This window comes from Ammospiza caudacuta, chromosome 11 (assembly GCF_027887145.1).
Source record: "Ammospiza caudacuta isolate bAmmCau1 chromosome 11, bAmmCau1.pri, whole genome shotgun sequence".
Classification (NCBI taxonomy): Eukaryota; Metazoa; Chordata; class Aves; order Passeriformes; family Passerellidae; genus Ammospiza; species Ammospiza caudacuta.
In genome coordinates, this window is record NC_080603.1 from 9,342,422 (window position 1) to 9,351,305 (window position 8,884).

At 47.2% G+C, this 8,884-nt stretch overlaps 1 protein-coding gene across 1 annotated transcript in view; it reads right to left on the minus strand.

Moving 5' to 3' along the window:
• Nucleotides 1-5,986, minus strand: part of SPSB4 (splA/ryanodine receptor domain and SOCS box containing 4) — a 76,130-nt gene extending 70,144 nt beyond the window's left edge. The window contains exon 1 of the mRNA XM_058812387.1: nt 5,863-5,986. The gene's annotated coding sequence lies outside the window, so the exon portion shown is untranslated. The remainder of the gene's footprint in view (nt 1-5,862) is intronic.
• Between the last annotated feature and the right edge of the window lie 2,898 nt (nt 5,987-8,884).

Genomic DNA, 8,884 nt, shown 5'->3' on the forward strand with positions numbered 1-8,884 from the left:
TAAATGGATACACTACAAAATATGTAATGGCATCATTGAGCAAGGAATACAAGTACAAACAAATTTTCACTAATAACTCAGAAAGCAGTTAAAGCTCAAAATCCCCTTTACCACTTAAACCAACTATTTCTTTGCCTATACATACAGATTTGACTCTCATGGCATTTTCTCACATGTGAAGTAATACAGTCCTTGTTGAGAACTCTGTGCATTCATTGCTTAATTTTATGTGGCTTTATAAGTGTTCAAAGACAACAGCCAACTTTCTTCCAAGCCATTTTCATTCTTCCAGAGCAAAACTATGGTTTAGAATATTCTTACAGAAAAACAAAGAACCATCACACAGCTCATAACCAACACACAGCCCACCACCTGGGGATTTCTGTGGATATCACACTCTCAGTATGAAATGTAGCACTGATGTAAATACTTTGTGCAATGTGGCTCTTTTTAAAAATTATGACCTCCAATATCTACTGAAAAAAGGTATCTTTCTGCTGGAGGTAATTTGTTTCTGCATTCGTTTGAAGAAGAGACAGAGGAGAAGCAGTTAAAATTAAATTATAATTAAGTACATAAACGTTTCATCAGATTTGAAAAATCACACCTTTTTCCATGCCTAAAGCTATACAAGTGCTCTTGCATGATTAATACTCCTTTAAAAAGCAACTCTAAATATGTTGATTTCTGAACATGTAAGAAACTCTTCCCAACAAAGGCTGCATGAGGCTGCTGCTGTGAGGTGTAGATGGAGCCTGAACAGTCTCTAGGTACTGGTCTGGCCTGCCCCTCCCACAGAGAGCTGGGCCATATTCAGGTGCCAAGCAGAAAAGCTGCTGAAGGAATGGAAGAGCCAGGTCAGCTGTCAGCAGCGCCTCTGCTGCCTCAGGACAAAGCAGAAATTCCAGCCCCTCCGCAGGGAATTCCCTCAGCAGCTCCCTGCCCCAGCAAGGGGAGGCTGTGCGGGATGAGCTCCTGCACTCTGGGCCATGGTAGGGTCCCAGGGCATGGAGCCATTTCTGCAGGAAGCAAATCCTCTTTCTTCTGATGAGACACTGTGAACACAACCAATCTTTTCTCTTTCTCAAAATCTCTTGGCAAAATTTTTCTTAGGGGTTGCTACTGCAGAAAGGCACAACAGCAGACAAGTGCACAGCAGACTTCAACAATAGGTTAGGATGAGAAATGCAGTATATGAAAAATTTTTTGAAAATACGTATTTAAATCAAGAAAGCAAACTCATCTAAAGACTCCACAGCACAGCCCTGAAGAAATAGCTTGCAATCAGCTCCAAAATGGATTTCCTACATTGCTGCACACCAAAGCTTACGTGTCCCTTCAGCCTCTGACAAATCCTCAAAGATAAAGTTGCTAAGTCACCACACTCTGCAATGCAACACAATAAAACTTGTCATCTGACACTACTCATGAGCAGGATTACCCCACAACGTTCAATTCAAAGATACAGAAAATAAGCACAGGGAAGCAAAAAAATATACAGAATACTGCTGAGCATTGGTCTAAGTTCAAATGACTTCAGCATGAACAGATTTAGGTCACAGAACACCCATGTTTAAGTCCAGGCACCTTACCTTTTACTAAGGATGGAAACAGATATAAATTCTCCTCACATGCTTCTTTGCTATGGCCAAATCACAGTAAATTATGTAAAATTTCTGCATTTCAATTGCTACAGAAATAAAATGCTGCATCACATTGGCCTCTGAGGCAAAGGTGACATCCACTTAAAAAAGACACCCTCCAAAAAATACAAACATACACATAGGTGCATTTCAACATGGTAGTACCTGACACTACTCCATTTCTGGTGGAAAAGGAGCCAAAGGAAGGAAAGAGGTGAGCTCTGCCCAGAACTCTTGATGGGCCAGTCTTTAAAAGAGCAGAGGCAGCCAAATTAGAGCCATCAAGTTTTAATCAATTACTGCCAATCAAATGGCAGTTCTTAGCCCAAAGTCATGGCACCCTGTGAGCACTGATCTCTCTTAACCACCAAAAACATAACCCACATTTTCTATCTCTCCTTTATGCATTTTTCCATGCTGCCACCAAGGCCACAGGAGTACCATAAAATCTCTTCAGGGCAGGGATTTTTCCCTGATGGGCTGTGAATGCTGCTGAGTATCCTGCCAGTTTTCCAAACACAAAAAAACAAACCAAAACTAACTTTTAACTTTATCACCATCCAGTCTAAATGGCTGTGGGCTGTAGAGCTGTGCAAGCAGCTGAGGAAAAGACATTTCCTGACATCATTGTAAAGGTCACCTGGAAGCAGGACTCAGACACCACCATCTCAGATACTTTAACTCTTGACGGAGCACATGTCAAGTACATTGCACTGCTGACTTCAAGCAACAGCAGCTTGGACACTGCACCAAAAGTACACATCTGCTGTTCTTTGTCAAAGTTACCCATGAAGCTGCCTCCAGCCCTTCTGGAGCAGCACTCTCCAGCACATGGGCAGTACACAGCCCAGCACCACGGCAGTGATGCACACACAGCTTCTCAAGGCAAAAAGCAAACAACCAACCCCCACAAACAACCTGAGCCTGAGTTAAGTTAAAGAAGTCAGAAGACATGAACTGCTCTTCCAGGAAGCACGTGATGCATTGACATCCTATCCCCCAGCACAACCTGTGTCAGCTAACAGAGGATGTTGCAGAGACAGCCTGAAGTCACCCCCGAGGGCTGTGTGCTGCAGAGAGTGACACAGATTCACCAACATGTACACAACCCCATTAAAAACACAGTGGGTGAGGGAGCTGTCTGGTCTGGCAAGTTTCAACCCACAGCACTTGTTGATTTCAGTCAGTCCAACAATACCAACTTCCAGAATTACAGGCAAATATTTATCCATTACACAGAAACTTTACAGAGAGTTTTGATTTCAAAACAGGTTAACTGTTCAGTGGGCAGGTTTAACCAATGCCTTCATCACAGAAAAAGGATCTATTCTGGCTTAATAAATACTTTACATTCCCAGGACAACGTGTGTGGCCTGCACCTTCACTAACCTCAAGGTACACACGGCATTGACATAGCTCAGATGGACTGATGGCATCCATCCATCCATCCATCCATCCATCCATCCATCCATCCATCCATCCATCGTCAGCATGGAGCCCCTATCCCTGCAGCCACGAGCCCAGCTTTGCTTCCTGGGCAGTGCCAGGAAGGCGGGCACCCAGCAGTACCAGCCTCCATTCCTCTGTACCATCAGTCTCACCTCAGCCTTCAGAGAGGATTTGTGAAGTCCAGCAACATTTACATCCACCCTCTGTCCTGGGAAACTTGCTGAGAAGAAACTACATCTAGATTTCCTTTACATGGATATTCTATTAAGAACATTGCATTTTTCCTCACTAACTGATGCAGGAAATAGATGTGAGTATCAAGGCCAATCTGCATTATCATTTTTCAATCTGGGATTTACCACTGCAGGAGCCTCAAGTTCACACTGAAGTGAGGTTGCCCCAGCATAAAAAGACTTGAGCAGAGGATGTCAGTGCAGCAGTAGTGAGCAGCCAAGCACACTGAAGAGAGCAGACAGCTAAACACAGCATGGCTTACAGAATTTGAATAAGGCATCTCTCTTTCTACCTTCCTCTTCTTGGCCATGAAGAATTACCAGGATAGAACAGTTGAGTATCTAGCATAATCTTGCTAATCACTTCAGCCAACGATTTTTAACAACAATATCTCAGAAAATTGTGTAATGCCTTCTTCCTCAATTGCTGTCACTATGTCTCAAATGGGTAGGCAAATCAGCTCCTCACAGGAAAACTCTCCAGCTGTCTCAATTAAAGGAAGCCAACGCAAAGTAACCATCACATGGAGTCCTGCAACATGCCATTGAGTGCCATTGTGAAAATTACTTTCCTTCTCCATAAAAAGAGGTCAATGTCCTATAAACAGAAGAGGGGAAAACAGTGATTGTGAAGGAAAATGAGACAAAAATAGCTGCCTTCAATTTTCTTGGTACATGGAAAATCCATTTTAAAAGTTTACACAGCAACAATGAAGCCTGACAAGTTCATGACTTGTTGCTTGTGGAGTCATAGGAGAGATGTCCCATCATTCAGAAATTCACATGCTGCACAAACACGAGTCATAAAGATAGGTGTAATTTGGTCAAACCAAGAATCAGAAAAATCTGATCTTTCAAGAAACAAGATACCTAATAAGTACTTCTCATGGGGGGGGGGGCATTATGCTTCTCTTAAAAAACCCCAAATATCCAAGCCAAAACAAAAAATCCCCACCATTAACAACCTTTCCAAAACAAACAAACCCAAACAACTCCCCCTACAAAAAAAAACCTTAAGTCTCACAACTCTGAAAAGCTCCTTGCAAAAAGGTGGCACTGCTTTCTCAGTCCCGAGCCTAGAGCCTGTTGAGCAGGAAGCCCGGTGCCTCAGAGCTGGCTGCAGCGACATTTGCAAAGACAAACAGCCCGATGGGATGGGACGGGAGTGAACCCAGGGCTCCCGGAGCCCAGCAGCACCAGTGTGTACTTCCAGAGCAACACCCACATGAGGGCCGCAGGAAGGCACGGCGCTGGGAAGTTTTCTCATCCTGGCGATGCAGGGAAGTACCGAGTCTCCCTTCAGTCCTGGCAGGGTCACTGAAGCACAGGACGGTCATCCAAGGACATCCGGAGTCAGCAGCAAGACACCGAGGCACATTAGCTACCAAGGAAACCAGACTTACATGACTAAGGCCAGTTATAAAACTTCCGCTTTTTGTTAGGAGAACTTACAGTATCTGGCATTTCTCTGTCAGCAGCACCAAATAATCTAACAGCAATTTGATATTCATGTCCCTGACGGGCTGCTTTAGTTACAGAAACAACATTAAAAATGTAGCATCCTTCGAGGTACACCGCACAAGTCAGGGCAGTTTCACCCACAAGCATCAACTCTCCGGGAGTGCTTTTTTTTTCCTCCTGATAAGCTCTTTTGCAGCGTGGAGATATCTAATCAGGGATTGCTTCTGTCACCGGAAGGCAAACAGAGCACTGTGAAAATATCAGGTATGACTTAAGCACCGAAGGGCTGCAGCCAGCATCAAACCAGCAGCTGAAGTGGTAGCTAGCCATCTCTCTATATAGGACACTTTCCTCCCTGTAGCAGTCTGCACTCCAAGTCCCAGGCACAAAGAAACACGAATGATTTGCTGCCAGCACGGACGCTGCCACACCAACGCCGGAGCCCCTCCGGGAAGGAATGGGGCGGCGGGGGCAGCGCTCAGCCGCTCTGCCCTTGGTGCCTGGGCAGCAACAGCTTCCCAGCACACACAGCAAAGCCACCGCCGGGCTCCGAGCGCCTACAGTAACGCCAGGGCACATTCACTCAATACCTTCCTTTGTTGAAACTCAAGTCTCGCATACAAATTCAGACGAGGGTTCAGCTTCCCTCATACTCTTACGGAGAACATATTTTAGTATTTCAGATTCGTCTAAACAACTGAACTGAGGTCTGGCTTTTACTGCCCGAAAAGCACCAAGTAACCACTGTAAAGCATTAGCTTGTGGCAATCGTGAGGCGAAAGGGTTTGCGTCCGGCAGCGCAAAGTCAGATACAGTCAGTTTATGAGAAACGTAGATCTCTAGTCATCCAACATCTAGAAATAATTCTCTTACGTAGCTCAAGAAACCAATTTATGCTGTAAACCACTTCACTATAAAGCGGAAAACGGTTCTCAAATGTATTTCTTCAAACACCAGCTTGAAACCCGGCACTACTAAAAACAAACAAGAAATCCCCTCACAAACGCGTCTTTACATACTGTGCAACAAACCACCGAAATCCCACGAACTGAGAGCTTCGCCCATCGCAAACTTACCATAAACCCCCGGCACGGCACCGCCACCGATCCGCTATGCCGGCAGAGAGCAGACACCGGCGACGAGAGGCGAAGCACAAGTAAACAAACTCGGGAGCCGCCGTGGCCGAGCTCGCACGCTCGGAGCCCGTGCCCCCCGCCCGGAGCGCCCGCCCAGCAGAGGCTGCTCCCGCTGCCTGCGGCTGCCCGGGGAGGCGACAGGAGCCGGGGGAGCCGCGGCTCGGAGCGGGGCGGGCGCCGCGCCGGGGGCCCCGCGGGCGCTGCCGGGCTCGGGGCGGCCGGGCCGCCCGGGAGCCCTGCCCGGGGGCGGCGGCCTGCGGCGGCTACCGGGCTTTGTGCGCGCTGCCTCCCCCTGCGCCGCCCGCCGCCGCCTCATGCGAGAGCCGGCACAGCTGGGGAGCGCCGTGCCCCCTCGCGAAAGCCGATGCCGCTGATCTCATCACCGCTGGTTACTAATCCAATGACCGCGGAATTAACGGCAGATGGCAACGCCCCTTCCCCCCGGCCCGGCCCCCGCGGACGCGGCTCCGGCACCCGCAGAGCGCAGCGCGGCCGGAACGCCCCGGGCCGGCCAGGCTCCCCCCGCCGCTCTCGCGTCAAAGTCGCCCTCGGGCACCGGGAAACTTTCTCAGCACCGCGTCCGGCCGCCGCCCTACGGGCCACAGCGAGCGGCTTCGCACCTCCGGCAAAGCGCAGCAGCATCTTCCGGCGTGCGCTTCCAAGGGGAAGCAACAGGGAGGCGCCCGAAGTCCGGCCAGCGAGTCCCTGCGGGCGGCCCATGGTGCGCGGGGCACAGCCGGGCCGGAGCCGCAGCCGGGCGGGGATCAGTGCCGCGCATCGGGCACCGCCGTGAAAACTCCGCACACGCGTCCTTGGGGCTGCCGGCAGGAGACGGAGGTTTGCATTCTGCGGGCTCTGTAAGCCAGATACATGCGGGTGAAACTCTAATTATACTTTTGGCTGCCAAAACCAACCCCACACTTTTAGGTTCACGTCTTCTAGAAGGCTACAGGCAAGGCAAGTCCTGTCAAACCAGTGCAAGTTACAAAACGGTCATAAGGCAAGTGTTTCAATCGCTGCTCGTTAATATCAGTAAATAACAACCTGAAAAGCTGTGGTTTCTAACCCTAATAAGCTCGGTCTAAATCACCCTCCTTCCCCTCTGCCCCCAATATAGGTTGACACACATGTATTCTCTCATGTGTGCAGTACTTGGGTCCACACTCAAGACAAGAAGTGTTACATTACATGCTGCTTCTGCTCAAGCTGTGCACTCCTCACCCCTAAACCAGATTATCTTCTCTTAGAGACCTTAGTGCAGAATGGTGACATAAAATAACTCTCTTCTAGGACAAGAAACTAAAAATTGAGAAAGGTGAGGAAAACCTTAATGATTAGTATTTTTTCTCAAATTCTGCTGTTCTACCTACACTCTATACTTCTGGCAATGGAGAGGCAAAATTTCCCCCCACCCCCTTTCATGCTGATACTTATTTCTATAGTATTTTTATTTCTTTTACTAAAATGTTCAGACAGTCTTTTATGAAAAAACTGAGCCAGACAAGAGAAATATCCATGCTCAGACCATAAAAAAAATTGAAAGGAAATTCTGCAAATTCTTTGAGTCAATAAATCCTCTATATGAGCTGCTGTAAAACTGGCTGTGTTTCACACATGCCATGTGGGCAGAAAAAGTGACAGACAATGGCAGCACCCCTTCTGTGGGGACCTAGTGGTGCCTCCAGGGGTCAGACACTCCTGAACCCAAATGAAATCTTTTGAAGAGTATTAAACTCCAGTTTCTCTCCAGGCCCTGCACACAGACCTATCCCCACAGCCTTTGGGATGCACAGGAAATAGAAAGCACACGATGAATGGGAGTTTTCTATCTGCTCCACAGTTCTTTATGCCTAGGAGAGGCTTTCTGCCATTTCCCATTCCCTCAGGCAGTCTTTGGTTTATGTATACATACATGGACATGAGTAGTCATCTGTGCTCTTAGCAGCAGACAAGTTAGTGAATGTAATCCTCCTCTTGGATGTGACCACCAGATAATGTCTGTTCTGTGGCATTCAGTGGGAAGAGGAGCCCTGGAATGAGCCATGTCTGAACAGTCAGTGGGGCAAGTCTGTGCCTCAGAGGATGTTTTGCTTTCCTCAGTTTTTAACAGCCTTATTTCTCTTACAACCTTCCCCAAAACAGCAGTGTCTCCTCACACTTCTTTTGGCAGCCAGCAGTGTTTCCCAGTGTAAGATGGGATGTGGTCCTTTGTGCCTGTGCCAAGCTTGATGCAAAAAGCGAACTTGGAAAGACTTTCTACATGGTTTGTAATACTAATTCTACAAAAGGAGATTAAAGAAATCACATTAGAAGTTAAGCTTTGTATCTTTTCAGGCAGCTTTAGACACATAGGACTGAAAAGTGCACAATGCAGAGATCAATCAGGCAGCACAGAGTTTTGGGAACACGCTTCATGTGCAAATGTGAAAACACTTGAGGGTGTAGAAAGTGTCATTTTGATTAATGAGGGCTACAACATGCTATTTGTAGATAGATGAGAATGTAAAAGAATAGGAAACAATCACCTGTTAAAATATTAACCGTGCTTTTAAAACACACTTGAGCATGGTACAGATAGAGCCCATTCTTTTGAGCTGATCCTGCAAAATACCTGGGGAGGAAGAGGCACATGTTTGTGTAACACTACAAACCTTTCAAGATAAACTCTGTGACACAAAGTCAACAAAATGAACCATTTGGTGCAGTTCCTGGAGCTGTGCATCACAAAGGGCAGAGCCCAGGCTGTGTCATAAGCACTGTGCATTGTTCATATTCCCCAAAGTCTTCCAGTACTTTGAAATTACCTCACAAAATAAAAATCACAGTCAGAAAGGAAATCTTGAGAATAACACCATGGTTAGGTGGTGAGGGCCAGGTGAGAAATCTTCTGCCTCTCCAGTCGCTTGGAATTCATGGGCAGAGAGTGGAGAGTAAAAATTGTTCACTGTTACCCATGAAACAG